The sequence below is a fragment of the Dermacentor silvarum genome, chromosome 9 (genome assembly GCF_013339745.2).
Source record: "Dermacentor silvarum isolate Dsil-2018 chromosome 9, BIME_Dsil_1.4, whole genome shotgun sequence".
Taxonomy (NCBI): Eukaryota; Metazoa; Arthropoda; class Arachnida; order Ixodida; family Ixodidae; genus Dermacentor; species Dermacentor silvarum.
This window is the reverse complement of record NC_051162.1, coordinates 106,936,226-106,952,021: the sequence shown is the minus strand read 5'-3', so window position 1 is coordinate 106,952,021 and position 15,796 is coordinate 106,936,226.

Here is a 15,796-nt window from a genome sequence, read left to right as displayed (position 1 = left end):
CAGCAAAGAAATAGCAAATGCGTTTAACAAACCCTTTAGGTCCGTCTATGAAGTGATAATGATGTAATGCCACCTTTCGAAATGTCTGTGCCACCTATACCCGATGTTTAAATAAGCGAACCAGGTATATACTAAACGTGCTTTTACAACTGAACACAAAGAAATCTTCTGGCCCGGACAACATTCCAAACACATTTTTAAAACGGTATGCAGAATGGACGTCAAAGTACTTGCACGTTCTGTTCACAAGGTCATTGTGCGAGGAACAAGTAACGAGTGACTGGAGGACAGCCAGGGTGAAGGCACTAAATAAAACAGGAAAAAAAAGAAGCACTGCATTCAAAACTACCGTCCATTTTCTTTAATATCTACGGTATGTAAACTTTTCGAACACATAATCCATAATCATATCTCAGAATTTATGGACAACAATAATATACTAACAAAGCATCAACACGGATTCAGGAATGGCTACTCTACAATTACCCAATTGGGTTTAACAGTGCACGACTTTGCGAAAACAATTAACAATGGGAAACAAATAGATGCTATTTTCATGGAATTTTCAAAGGCTTTCGACAAGGTCTCTCACAAAAAACTACTTTACAAATTGAGCCAGATACTGAAAAATTCCCGACTAATTAATTGGCTCACAGCATACCTTGACGGCAGAGAACAATTTGTTGTTTTTAATGATCATTCTTCTCAACGACTTCCGGTGGACTCTGGTATTCCCCAGGGCTCGGTCCTTGGACCTCTTTTGTTCCTTTTATTCATTAATGATATGCTGCATGGTATTCCAGTTATGGTTAAGCTTTATGCTGATGACTGTGAATCGTACTCAGAAATAGACAATATTACTGACCAGGAGTTGCTGAACGATGCTTTTCGACAAATTGTCGACTGGTGCGATGCCTGGCAAATGGCGATTAATTTCGAGAAAACTGTTTTTATGTCCATTTCACATAAGAAGCATAAACTAACGTTTTCGTGCGGTATTAATAACATTCTTTCCGAAGTAACAAATAATAAGTATCTTGGACTTGGGATCACAAATGACCTCACTTGGACTAAGCACATTGAATATGTAGTAGCTAATGCTAACCACAAGCTTTTCTTTTTAAGGAGGGCTTTGAAACTTTGTCCTCTCACTGTATACGCCTACTCGCATATAAAGCTGTAATTCTGCCAATGCTAGACTATGCATGTGTAATTTGGGACCCTTTTAGTAAAGCTGGCACTAACAAGATAGAAATGGTGCAAAGAAAAGCAGCTCGTTTCATTTATAACAACTTCGGACGCACTTCAGTGACAGACCTCTTAACAAAAGCAAACCTGCCACCATTAATGCAAAGAAACCGTGTATCACGACTAAAATTCCCTTTTCGACTTATCAACGGTCATTATAAGACAAATCTCACGGGAATACTTACTTTTTCATCTGGTTATACTACTAGGCAACGACATAGCCGAACAATAACCCCATTTATTACGCGAAATAATTATTTTAAGTATTCATTCTTTCCACGAACAGTGGTTCATTGGAATCATCTAACCAATAACCAAGTTTTAAAATGAAAACTTTCGGCGTTTATTTCAAGTATTGAGTAAAAATTTGTTATCTTGCTGTGCTACTGCTATGTTTAAAGCTCTGTTGACCTGACTTGTATTGCGTGCGTTGCCTATGCTATAGTGTTCTTTACATATGTATTGTGTCCAACCTGCTAAAATCCCCAGTGGGGATTGAAGTATTGATGAATAAATAAATAAATAAATAAATAAATAAATAAATAAATAAATAAATAAATAAATAAATAAATAAATAAATGCTGATAAACATGAAGATTACTTATGTCCGACATGAGCTCCGCACGTTACACAGTAATGTTGAATTTATTGCGGTTGAGTTTGTGCCCAGCAGTTATGTAGGCAATAGCAGGGGCATATTTCTCTTCAATTTGTCCAGCAGTCCTAAAGATTCCGGACAGTGCTTAAAAGCCATCCTAACCAAGGTCACATAACTTGCTAGGGAGGCTGCTCTGGGGGGGGGGGGGGGGACTTCAGTGCACCTCATCAAGCGCGGGGATGCCCCTTCTCCCCTGGCAAGAGGGGGAGGCTGTGGACACACGCATCGTACTTTAGTCTAACTCTTATTACAAACCCGGAACATCCAACTAGATGCGGCACCTCCTCGTGCAGAGACTCGACTCCCGCCTTAACATTTGTCAGGGCGATTGCGGAGTCGATTTGAGAAAATACCAACATTGATCTGGGCAGTGACCATCACATCAGAACAATCAAACTCGAGATAGTCGCTACAAAGCTAAAGGAATATAAGCTGACTGATTGGGACAAATTCGGTAAATTAGGAACCCCCCCCCAAGGCTCACCACAGCTACGGTTGATCCGCCGTGCGAAAGCTGGGCAGCGCAACTGGGATCTGACATGAGGGCGTCGGGGAGGGTTATTGTCACGGACGTCCAAACGAATAAGAAGGATTCCAGGCGCGCTAACCTCCTCGAAGCCAAGCAATCGATATTAGCACGATGGTGTCCGCGGGTGTCCTTCCAGTTAATGTGTGCGGCGTAGTTGTGTATGCGAAAAGAAAGTTATCTACTCTCAAAGAACACACACACAAATGAAATCAAAAGGAGGCTTTGCGGATAGGCTTACTAGACCTTCTCAACTTTTAGTTTAGTGTATGGCAAGGACCTGGTACTTTTGTTCCGTTCATTCTCCAACAGCTGTTTCAGTAATGACTGCTTAACAGTCTGCACTACCCGTTCTGCTGCGCCATTAGATTGGGGATGATACGGCGGAAGCAACGTACGCTTGACGCATTTTACATGCAAGAAGTCACCTAACTCTTTTGCCCGAAACTGTGGCCCATTGTCAGCAACTATGTGCAGAGACAGCCCATAGCTTGCAAATAATGACCTTACTGCTTCAACGGTCTTTTGCGCCGTAGTAGAAGTCTTTATCTTTACATCTACCCTCTTGTAGAGTGAATCAACTGCTACTAGTGTCAAGGTGTTTATTGACAGGATTGAGAGGTCGAACTCGGTGCGGCAGTCAGAACCGTGCGAGCAGTCAGGACAAGCCCCGTGCGTAAAAGCGCTGGTGATGCGCCTGACCGACCTGCACTTCTTCGTCGTAGTTCATACACCGGAGATGCACCTGACTAACCGGCACTTCTTCTTCCTTACATTTGTCCCCCGGAGAAAAAGACGCCATCCTGGCGATCTAAGCATACGGTAACATAGAGGGATCGTAGAAGGGCTTGAGCCGATCTACGTGAACCGTTTCGCGACCGCGACGGCGCTGATCAGAGGACGGTGACACAGGCTCGACGACATAATTCACGGGGGAAGTTTGTGCAATTACACGGTAAGGTCCGTGATATCTTGGGAGCAGCTTAGAAGAAAGGCCGGGAGCTACAGGTGGAACCCACAGCCAAACCAACGAATCGGAAGGGAAGCTTGGTGTAACAGAGCCACCACGACGGAGCTTCTGTTGTGTCTGATCTGCGGTGGTAAGACAACGGGCGAGTTGTCTGCATTCTTCAGCATGCTGCGCAGCTTGAGACACAGGAATCGCAGTTGCAGAATCGTGAGCGTGATCATGGGGATGGAATCGTGAGCGAAGAAGCTTTCTGTGGGGTCGCTTTTGACGTTTGCAAGAGCAAGGAGGTAGTAGGAGGCGTAAACAGTCCGACTCGGGCCAGTCGTTTCCTCCCCGGCACTTCTTCGTCGTAGTTCATACACCGGAGATGCACCTGACTAACCGGCACTTCTTCTTCCTTACACTAGAAATATTTTGTCTTCCCTTTTGGCAAAGTCGAGGTGCACTCGGTCCCAACTGGTCGTACGTACACCACCTCCACAGAGTCAGTGGCGCTAGTCGGTGCCCTACTGGCCTCGCACTCTGAGAAATGTAGCATTGCTTTATTGTTTTTTCGAGGCAGCTATCGATTCCGGCCCACCAAACTATTTTTCTCATGTCATTCTCATTTTGCTCATGTCAGCGTACTGTTAAAAAAAAAAAAGCGGAATCACTTCCTGCTGAAGAGAGTGGGGTATAACCACTTGGTTCTCCCAAATAAAACATGCCTCATCCACATAAATTTTGAACTATCTTACAAAGAATGGTCAATACCGCTCGTCTACAGACCGCGGCCAACCATGCCACGTCATTTCACGCACAGCCATCAAGACGGAACCTTCGGACGTTTCACGTGCGATGCCCTTTGCTGATTGTATGGCAGATGGTCGTATGGCAGTAACAGCATAATTACTACGACGCGAATCTACGCATGTCGACTGTTGGGTTCTGCGTAGGTACTCTACGGACGTTAGTTCGAGAAACACGGATTGTGATTTTATTCGGGACAAAATGGTTTACAATCGTACGTATATAGTTGTGACCAAAGAGAGATGATATCTTGAGTTTAGGTCCTGTGGGCTAAGCTCCTCAGGATGTTGGGGCTGCATTGTGCCTAGCCGCTAGCTTAGGGCAACGGTCTCTTGAGCACGCACTGCCTCTTACGTATTTAATACCGCCGGATAGCCCCCACCCTGCACAATAACTTGCGTACTTTAAAGCAGTATCGCACGGAAACCGTATATATCCACCAGCATGACAATTCTCGATAGGTTAGATTGTTCTCGAATATTATGACGCTGCGGGGCTAAGCTCAAACTCGAGGATTCAATACCGGCCACGGCGTTGAACTTCCATGAGTGCGAAATTCTACAACCAGTCATGTAATTAGATTTAAGAGCACGTTAAAGAAACCAGCGAGGTCAGGATTATTCCGGAGTCCTCATGTTAACTCATCTTCAGTGGTTTCCTTTCAGTGCTGTTCGCTGCGGTGTGCGAAGCTAGGTGGTCGCTGCAGCGCCGGCAATAAGCTAAGCTCGTTTTTTTCGTCGATATACATAAAAAAAATTCGCGAATAAATTAAAATTCGCAGGCTAAACAGTGACCAGCGCAGACGTTGTTTATCTCGTTCTCATGTGTCTGCTTGTTGACTGCGACGTCTATTGGCCCTTTTCGCGGCGATCCTTTGGCCGCTGCCATGTTTGATCACGTGGTGACGCGTGCATTGCTTCCCTCAAATGCCTCCGTTGCCTCCGTGTTTACAATGAATGTGTATGACACCGGCGCGGCTTTAAAGACCTGTGTTTCGGGAGATATCGTCGATGGTGACCGGATGGACGACACGAAGCTTTGGCCGCAGTTTCAGAGAACTTGCAAAAGCGCTTTCTGAGCTGATTAAGCTATGCCCAAACGGCGCGAGCAGCGTGTATAGTGCTTGCTCTAAAAGCGGGGCTAAATATGTATTCGAAGCGATCTGAACTTTCCGCTCATGAATTGAATCAGGATTGGGGTGTTTTGGTCTTCGTTTTTTATTTCGCAAATATTTTGAAGCAGCAGCTTGTCACGTTTCTGATTCAGTAACGTTCCTTGGTGCGGTCACTATCTGGTCATTTTCTGTCTAATCGCTCGTGGGTGTGCTCAGTTTCGTTAAATTTGTTCTTGCTGCACACAAAGGTTGAATTGTAGCTTTTTTGCACATTGTAATACCTTGTAGCAAATGCGTATTATCGCAAGTAACTCGCTTACTCTTGTGGACCGTCACGAAACATTCAGCTTCGACCATTCGTGCGCTATCGATGTAGTACCGTCACTTATTGTGCGTATATAGCGCGCATATATTCAAGTGTGTGCCCATTCACTTATTCTTCACAAGTTGGCGAAAAAGTGGGTGTAAGTTACCGCAGTGCATGGTTGGGGTAGATGTGTGCAGATACTGTGCGCGAAACCTACTATGACAGAAAGCGGCACTACTCCCGTTATCATTGTTTAACGAGTGGTACTCACTCTTGCCGACCTAGAGGGGCTGGAGCCCATTCTTTGAAGGTTAGCAATACAACGCCTGCGGATGAGCAAATTTGTGTACCCTCGAGGAAAGCCGTACATCTCGAAGTGCCGGAAACATGTACGGACAGTTGCAGCAGCGGTCCGCGAACTTGGCACCACATGTTCATTACATTCCTTATTATGCCAGTCACAATTTTTGCAGCCAACTACTGCACAGGTCTTCAATCCACAAGATTCAAACCCGCATGAATGGAGCGAAAATCAGTGGAAAACTCAGTGGCATTTCCGACAGCTGAACGCACAGAAGCAAGGTAGAAGCGGTATTGGTTTCGTATACGCGCGTGGTCGCTGAGGAGACGTATGGCGCGCCGCCGTAAGCGCCATCTCGTTTCTCTAGAACAAACTGCTCCTCGAGAAGGGTCAATAAGCACCCCTCCACTTAAAAAGAACAAAAAAAGTATGTATTTTTCTTTTCACCACATCAGCTTCGTGTAAATTGTTTTGGAATGCGAGCGCCTTTTTAGCATACTTGAGTGCTGCTATGTTTGTAAGATTTTTATGTCGAGGAACTGCTGTTTTTTTATAGAACGCGCGAACAAACTTTTAAGCGTTTTAGTCACTTTAGGGGCTAAAATTTAACTTAGCCAACAGGATCAAAACACCTCATTGGTAGCTGTGACGCACATTTTCGTCTAACCATTTCACAGGCGTGGGGGCACAACGAAGTTGGCTCTTGAAGAATTGTTGGATGATAAAGGCGACTGTTGCATTTCAGAGTCCTGAAAAGCCCCATGGTGACCATCGCCCACCCACACAATGTACGGGCCCTTCTAAACTAAGCCACCGAAAAGAAGGCGAACGCGGCCAGCGTTGCCAGATCACTATGCATGTGGAATATCCCCTATTGCACCCTACATTATTTTTTGAATGGCACATTACCTCTTGACAGGCAAAAATGATACAAATTTCTTTATTTTGCAGGCACTAAACACAACTGAAATAACCTGGATATATGCTCGTTCTTACGGAGATGACCTGGATTGCATGTGCAGCTATTACAAAAAAGACCTACTGCAGGATGTTGTTGCGTATTATCTTTATGTTTTCTTCTATGGAAATCGTTTGTAAGTACGCTCCTGCGTTATTTCTTGTTTATTGTAAGTGCGAAGGTCGGCGCAAAGTATGTTTCTGACGCATACCACGAACAAAATATTTTTTTTGGCATTATGGATGTCCATCTGTATAATACGTTGATTGTGAGAAAATGTTTAATAGCATGATAAAAACACTAGCTTTACAAGCCATTCACGTAACTGCCCTGTCGATTTGCGTTGCTTTCTAGAAACAAGCGCTAGTTTCAGCATTAGATAATGCTTCCACTAGAATAAAACAAAAATTGTGGATCCCACGCGCAGAGGAATTCACTTTAAGCGTACCCTTGAGGCGTTTGCGAAGAATGCGGTTCGTGTTTAGCGACCATTGTCGTGTATGCAGCCAGCACATAAGTCGGGCACGTTTAATCGTGGTAATGCCTCACTCAAAAGTAATTTGTCACACTCGAACATGCGCATCCTCACGATTGGCAATGAAGTAATGGCGGCAAAAAACATGGCGGAGGCTATATGAGGATAGCGGCTTGATTATGGCATGATAACACAGAAATTATGAAGACGGAACGACCACAATGGCATGGAAACGATTGCATGGTGACTACGTACTGACGACACTAGCAGGATGGCGATGTAATAACAACGACGGCGTAAAGGCAGCAGAATGACGACGCAGCAATGACGGTGAGAGGATGACGACGTTGGAAAATGACGATCGCATGAGGACATCGGAATGTGTGATGACGGAAGCGTGACGACAAAAGCGTGACGACAGTGTTATGACAGCGCTGGAATTACGCTGACTGTATGATGACGGTGAATGATGACGACTATGTAAATTGGCAGTGTAACGGCATGATGACGACGCAACGGAATGGTAGGGTGATTGCAAATAAATAAAAACGCATAGATAGAGCGAAGGCAGGAGAGTGATGACGACGGCGTTACAACGAAGCAATAATCAGGACGGAATGAAGGGGACGAAATATGATTGACGCCATGACAGCATGACAGCAACGATGTGTTTATTAGGCGGAAACAACGTCAGTGCTACGTACATTACCTGCTGCTCCGAGCCACCTCGATTTGCAGTTTATTCGGTGCCCGTTTGCCCTAGGTATGATGCCGGCCAGCCGTACAAAGTAGCTTATTGTAATGTGTCTTCACAAATGTACCTGCCTAAATATGGACCAACCCGCCGCGGTGGCTCAGTTAGCTAAGGCGTTGCGCTGCTGAGCACGAGGTAGCGGGATCGAATCCCGGCCGCGGCGGCCGCATTTCGATGGAGGCGAAATGCAAAAATGCCCGTGTGGTTGCATTGTAGTGCACGTTAAAGAACCCCAGGTGGACAAAATTAATCCAGAGCCCTCCAATAGGCGTGCCTCATAACCAGAACTTGGTTTGGCACGTAAAACCCCAGAAAGGAAGAAGAAGAAGAAGAAGAAGAAGAAATATGGACCAACCCAACAGCCCACCACACCAAACAGTGACATTAGCAGCATCAGCAGCGCCAAGCCCGGGAGTGTAGGCACAGAAAGTATCGCTTCAAAAGTAAGCTGGAAATGGATAAGCCCGTTAAATGAAGTCGCAATTTCGACTGAAAGGCGACTTACTGATAGCAATAGCAAGGTATTAGAAAAACACACCAAATAAGGTTCGTAGTTTTATCGGCCGTATATACAGCAGTAAACATTCGCCTACTAATGTAAATCAGCAATCAGTCTGTCACGCGTACGCAAGCAAGCATGGACAGATCTCACTCGATGAACACGTACACTCCCTGTCATGAAGAGCGCCGGTAGCGGGAAGCGACCGTTGTGTGCTGCCTCTTGTGTCACAGCGCCTCTGAACGCTGCGATTGCGCGACCTCCAACACTATGCCTGCGGGAACGCAGCGCGCACGGAGTCACCACCCATCTCGGCACAAACCCTCAATCCTTGCACTTTCCGCACATTAGATCCGAAATACAGCGCGTAGGCCGCGCATAAGCGCAGCCATGCAGAGCCACGGCTGTGGTAGAAGGAGTCATGGGCTCATTTGCCACGCCAAGGCCGAGTGCGTCGAGGGTTGAAATCCCAGCTGGGTCGGCCGCATTTCGATGGGATTGAAATGCAAAAACGCCCGTGTACCGTGCATTGGATGCGCGGTAAAGAACCAAAGGTGGTTAAATATAATCCGGAGTCTCCACCTACAGCGTGCCTCAACTTCGTATTGTGGTTTTGGCACGTAACACCGCAGAATTTATACTATATCTAAAATAGAGTTCTTGGCTTTCAAGTTGCTCGTCGGGTGTGGCATAAAGTACGCATTGACGTTTTTATTTTTTTGGCAACACTCAAAACGTTTGCGAGCAGATGCAACTATGCAATTAATGCGTGTTGCTACAATGTATAATAATAATTTCATTCTCTGCTATTGTTGAACAAAAAGAGGGTGGGAGATTTATAAATAGTGAATTATATAACTAAGCGTATATATTTGCCTGCTTTTCGACAATGTCTGTTTTTCACGGGATTGTCACTATCATCTATTTATCGCTCGACGCAAGACGGGCCTAATGGACCGGTCTACTGTATTCGAAAATTATACAATCTTCTTGTCGCGGATCCTGCAGCAAAAAATCCTGCGTTATCAGGTTGCGCTCGTGACTCGGATGCTGCTGCACACTCTCGAAAGTTAACGAGCAATAGCGATTATTGTGGCCTTTACTTTGCTACATCTATGAATAGCTCATGGACTTGGCCCCTCAGATCACATTTGGCCGAGTGACGACTGCGCTCGCCGCTACCATTCGATAGTTCACCCGACAAAGACATTAATCCGTGAATGTAAGCCTTTGAAATTCAATTTAAATTCACATCATATATTGCATTGTCTGGTTATTCACAGTCAGCATAACGTGACAATATACTACGTTACAAGCACTGCTGAGCCAGGAACAGTTGTGCAAAATTAGAAATTACTATACTGTGTTTCTTTTAGGGCGCCTCACTTTTATTTATTTCTGATGGGGTAGCATCTATTTTGTCAGAACAGCTGTACAAATTACTTTGACAAACGTTTTTACATGTATCGACAGCGTTGCACATGGTTTGCTATTGCTTGTCATCGTTTTTTAATTACTCACCTCAGAATCCATATCTGAATTGTCTGTCCTGAAAGAAAGAACAATTTGTTTTGCTGCAACACAAGTTACCAAAAGTGTTTAGACGCCGGTATTAGAAAGCGTGCATCTGGCATAAGATTTTACCAACTGGCGCACGTTCCCAATTTAATTGCAGGTACGACCTAATCAAATATGCAAAGCTTGGTGATAAATGCAGTGGAGGATGGGCTTGTATGGATATATATGACGAAGTTGGTAAGAATACCCGCATTCATGCGTGTCTGCTGAAGCCGACAAGCGTCGATTAGTTTTGAAATTAGAGATTGCTCATACGTCATTATGCCCGTACTAGTTGAGATATACAGAAAAGCCGACACGCGCGCGTAGATGGTGAATTATGCAATAGTATTTCCCAATGCCATTAAAATAATAAGGCACAACCTCTGACCTAATTAGGCAAAATTACCAAGAAGCCATGTTTAACTCGAGCCATAATAGCAATTTCTCTATTCAAATGTGTGTGAAAATTACAAACGCCTTCATCATGAAATCGCGCAACTGCAATGAATAAAATTTGATACACTGATAAGGTGCCCAACTCAAGTGACTCACTAGAATGTGAATATTCATTTCGACACCAAATACCTTATAAATGGCATTAGTGATTTAAAGCTGTCGATTTAAGAATGGTGGGTATTACAGTAAAGTATATATATATATATATATATATATATATATATATATATATATATATATATATATATGATAAATAGCCTGTGATGCAGTGTCAAAGACAAAAAGTTACATCTCTTGAGCGTGTCCCCCTCGATATCCGGCGCAAGGATTAATTGTTGCTGGCGTTTCGCGGCTCGGGCAATGTTGTGGTTTCGATTCCCAGCCGCGGAAGCCGCATTCCGATGTGGACAGAACCCACACACACACAAATAAAGAAAGACGCTCGTGTGCTATTTTTTTCGGGTTACCTTTCAGATCATGCCGAAATAAGCGGGAGCCTTCGACTACGGCGTCCCTCTTGAGGCACTGTGCAAGTTCAGGGTGTCCACCTTTACAACCTAATATTTTTACCTTATTCAATTTATTTATTTCCGCCTACCTTTTCAATTTCAGCATGTTCGTGTCCAAGGGGATTATTTGTGTGCATATGATGGCCATGTGTACTAATTTGCAGCATTATATCAATCAGAAGAGCAATTACACTGCGAAGTAAACATCTTAAATAAATGCGACAGTATCAGGCGCGCGATATATATGCGTCCTGGCAATTGTAAATGAGCAGTTCTGCCAAATACGAAAGAGCCCAACCTAGCGTTCAGTGAAGTCATCTTAAGTTCCCATTAATGAGGATATTAGATGGAATTCTCGTTATGCAAAAAAAAAAAAAAATATCAAGACTTCAGTTACAAAAACCGCGTATTTCTAACGCTTCAGAGGTTACAAAACTTATTGCATGTGAAATATTTTCTTCGCTGCTCTCCAGCTAAAACTTGATTCTTGGAATCTCGTTAGTGTTAATTAATGAAACTATACAGTTTACAAAATAGAACTTCTTTATTGTATGTACCGCGCATTTTTTACATTGTAGTGTTACTGTGAAAACGTTGCTTGACAAGTATTGTTTCATCTTCTTGTGCTTGTATGAGAAGGTTGTTTGACATGTAATCTTTAACCCTGTATGTTGTAGGTTAGGCCCAATCAAGAGCTAAGGAGTAGCCAGCGCCTCATTTGTGCATCAACATCTCCTTATATCATACCAATAAAAAAAACATATACCTTTTTTTGGAATAGTTTTGAACAGAAAAAACTATTTTTATTTACCAGTGGAAGATATGAAATGCGAGATTCCTATACAATAGAATGAGTTCCTACGCAGATTCATGTTAATAGAGTGAGAGGTACTAAAATTCACGGAACATCTACATATACTTAATTTTGATATAAATAGGCTACGAGACATTGAGAGAGAGAGAGACAGACGCTATAGGCAGCTAGGTTACCTAGACATTGTCCTCTTTGCTTTCCTGCCCGGGAATAGAGAGATAGGGGTGCGGAAAAAAGAAATGAGTTTGTGATAATCAGCTCAAGTACACGAGACACAGCATGTCCACAGTCAGACATTCATGCCCGACTGTGGACTGGGATGAACTACAGAAGCGTTAGTATCGCTTTCTGGGCTGACGAGCGGTGTGACGAGCACAGAAGCGAGACTATGCGACGATTTTCTAAAGGCGGGAGAACGTTTTCTTTTTTTTCATTTCAGAAACACTGGATTGCCGGTTATAGTTGTTGGAGATAAACCTGGCGGCTCGGTTTTGTATTGATTCTAATTTTGTGATCATGTAGATGAGGTGTGGTGAACATATCGGAGATGAAAATTCAAATTGGGGGCGTACGTACGTTACGTAAGCTAATTTATGGACTGAGCAGGCGATTTTTTCAGGTTCCGACGGAGATAACCAAGTGAGCGGAATGATTTAGCACAAACGGATGTAGTATGGTCGGAACAAGAAAAGTTATGTGTCAAATGAGTTCCGAAATATTTGTATGACGAAGTTTCGGACAGATGCACATTATTTAAAAAGTAAGGGAACTTGGAATTAGCACGTTTACGGCTGAAAGTAATGATATAACATTTGGAGGAGTTGAACGTAATGAGCCATTTTTCACACCACTTTGCAGTGATTGCACCTGTCTGTAATTATTGCTGAAAAATAAGACACAGCATACCCTGCTGAAGAAGGCCATGACCATCAGATGATTTTATTTCACGGTATATTATACAACCATGAGCAAACAAACCACACAGGATACTTTACTAGTTGGCAGGTAACTAATATAAATAAGGAACAACAAAGGGCCTAGAACACTGCCTTGTGGAACACCCGAGTTAACACCAAGCAGATGACGAGGAGTAATTATTAACAAAGCTGTACTGCCCGCGAAAGCTGAGAAAGTTACGAACCATGATGATGTTAGGGAATCGATACGAATGGCTGAAGATTTGGAAATTAGACGGAAATGTGCTTCACGATCAAACGCCTTTAAAAAATCAAGAAAGGTGCAATCTGATTGTTCATTTTTATCCATAATAAAATTCATAGCAGTTGTTAGCTCGAGCAGTTGTGTGTCACACGAATAATCTTTTCTAGAGCCGTGCTGGTTGGGAAAGAAAAACGTTATTTGACTCGAGATGACGGCGAACGTTAGAGGAAACAACGTGGCCTAGCAATTTCAAATATATGCATGTGAGCGAGATAGGTCTGTAACTGTCAGGAGAACTTCTGCCCCTGCTTTTACGCCGTTTTCCTCTCTGAAGGGATTTGACCTGTCTGTAATGATTGCTGAAATATAAGACAACATTTCGCTTGATATGGGCTTTGTAGTGTTGAACATCTTAGACTTGATATTATAAAATTCCACTCGAAGTAGAAAGGTTGATGTTGCCGATTAGAAGTGATATGCTTTTAGCAGTTGAAGTAATGTGTTCCATTTTTGGCCAATCAATTTCGGGGACAAATTGTACGCTGGAATGATCTTCCTTCGTGTAGATGAAAAGAATTTCTTGAACACAGGCGAGCATTCTTCATAAGAAACAGGCACGTGTGCATCTCCACGTAAATGCGACTGCTATCTTTTTTCCTAAGTTAAACACCGCACAAAGAGCGATGGAACGAGAAATGTTAGGCCTAAGATTAGGAGATTGGAAGTGAGCAGTGCGGACCAGAGAACAAACGGGGATAACCGATGTTCTAGTTGACATTAGGCGGAAGAAATGGAGCTGGATAGGACATAACCCGTGAACCATTAGAGTTACACAATGAATACCAATTGAAGGGAAGCGCAGTCGAGGACGGTAGAAAACTAGGTGCACATGGGGTAATTAAGTTAGGAAATTTGTAGGCGCAAGTTGGAATCAGCTAGCGCATGACAGGGGTATTTGGAGATCGCAGGGAGAGGTCTTCACCCTGCAGTGGACCGAAATATAGGCTCATGATGATGATGATGATCTTTTTGCGGCGCAATCGCCTGCCAGAACTTTTTAGGCGTAGATTTTAGCAATGCGGGGAGATCGTAAGAAAATTATTTATTCTTAGAGTCGCACATGGCTGCACGGTATTATTTGACACTCTCCTTATAATTCATCCAATCGGACTGATTACATGTCAATAAGGCTTTCCTGTATAAGCGTTTCTTTTTATTTTTAAGTCTTCTGAGGGATTTGTTAAACCAAGGGTTTGACTTATCATTGCTCACACGGACTAACGGGGCGTGCAAGTGGACCAACTCGCATATCTTATCCCTGAAAAGAGCCCTGTTTTCATGAACCGTTCTAGAAGGAAAGTGTGACAGAAATGCATGAGGAAAGATTTCAAGAGCAGCAGTCATTTGATAATAGTTAGCCTTAATGTAGTCACGCATATTTTTGATTTCGCGACCGGAGTGCCTATGAGCTATTCGGATTGTTACTGCATTAACTTGTGATCGCTAAAGTTATCAAAATATGCAATCTCGCCTATGGTATCAGAAACGCTGCTGGGAATTAGGTCGAGAGTACTCTGGCCACGTGTTGGACAGTTAACAACTTGAGACAGGTTTAATTCCAAGGTCATATTTTGAAAGTCACCTGATGCGGTGTTAGTTGTAGATAAATTAGGCCAATCAATATCTGGGAAGTTGAAGCTACAAGAAGTATATGTGGTTGCATGGGTATTGCAAGATAGCAGTTTTAACGCTATGGCGGAGATTTTCAACAAAGCAATGTCTGTGGTCCCGTGGACGGTAACATACACCAGTCAGCGCCTGTGTCCAAGACGAGACAAAGGCCGTCCAGACAGTTTCAAGTGGTGGAAGTGCGTCGGCTATGAATGATCTGAGGATGTTTTAACGGCTGTCAAAACGCATTCGCATTTCCTTTCTGAGCGGTCATGACGATATATGCCAGTACGTATTATTATTAGGAAAGATTTCACTGTTATTTATCTCAGGGTGCCGTCAGGTTGCTGTTAGTATAAAAATGTCTGTGTTGTTGTCATCAACGAAATAACATAGCTGGTCACGCTTCGGAATTTAACTGCGAATATTAGCGAAAGTTACTGATAAAGAAGGTACGGATGCACTTACACTGAATGTATGTGTATGCGGGACTGTTTTTCGAGCTAGCTAGCAGCAAGAGAAAACGGAATATATTCCACTATCGTAAAGATAGGTGCTGTCATTCATTCGCATTTTGTCATGAGACAACCTGAACTTCTTATCCTCTGCTTTGGCGTATTGTATCAATTGTTTTCGTGCCAGCCGTGTGGCTGCAGAGAAATCTTCTCCGATAGAGAAGCCTGAATCTTTTAGTTTGCGAGCAGCAGCTAAGATTGTGATCGTCCCTAAAAATAGCAAATTTCCCTATTTATTAGCCGTTGCTTTTCAGGAGAAAACTTTCCTATACGGTGCGTTTTTTTTTCGAATTGCGATCCGGTAATTGGAATTTCGAGCTGCTCTGAGCAAAAGTTAATTTTCGCTCCGAGGCTAGCTAATCTTCTTTAGGCTCATCACTGAGGCCGACGAACAGCAAGTTCGAACGCTTAGATCTATTTTCAGCGTTATCGCATCTTCAATCCTGACTGTAGTTGTTTCGTGATGTCAGACGTAACATTATTATTAGACGGAACACTGGTTGTAGTGCTG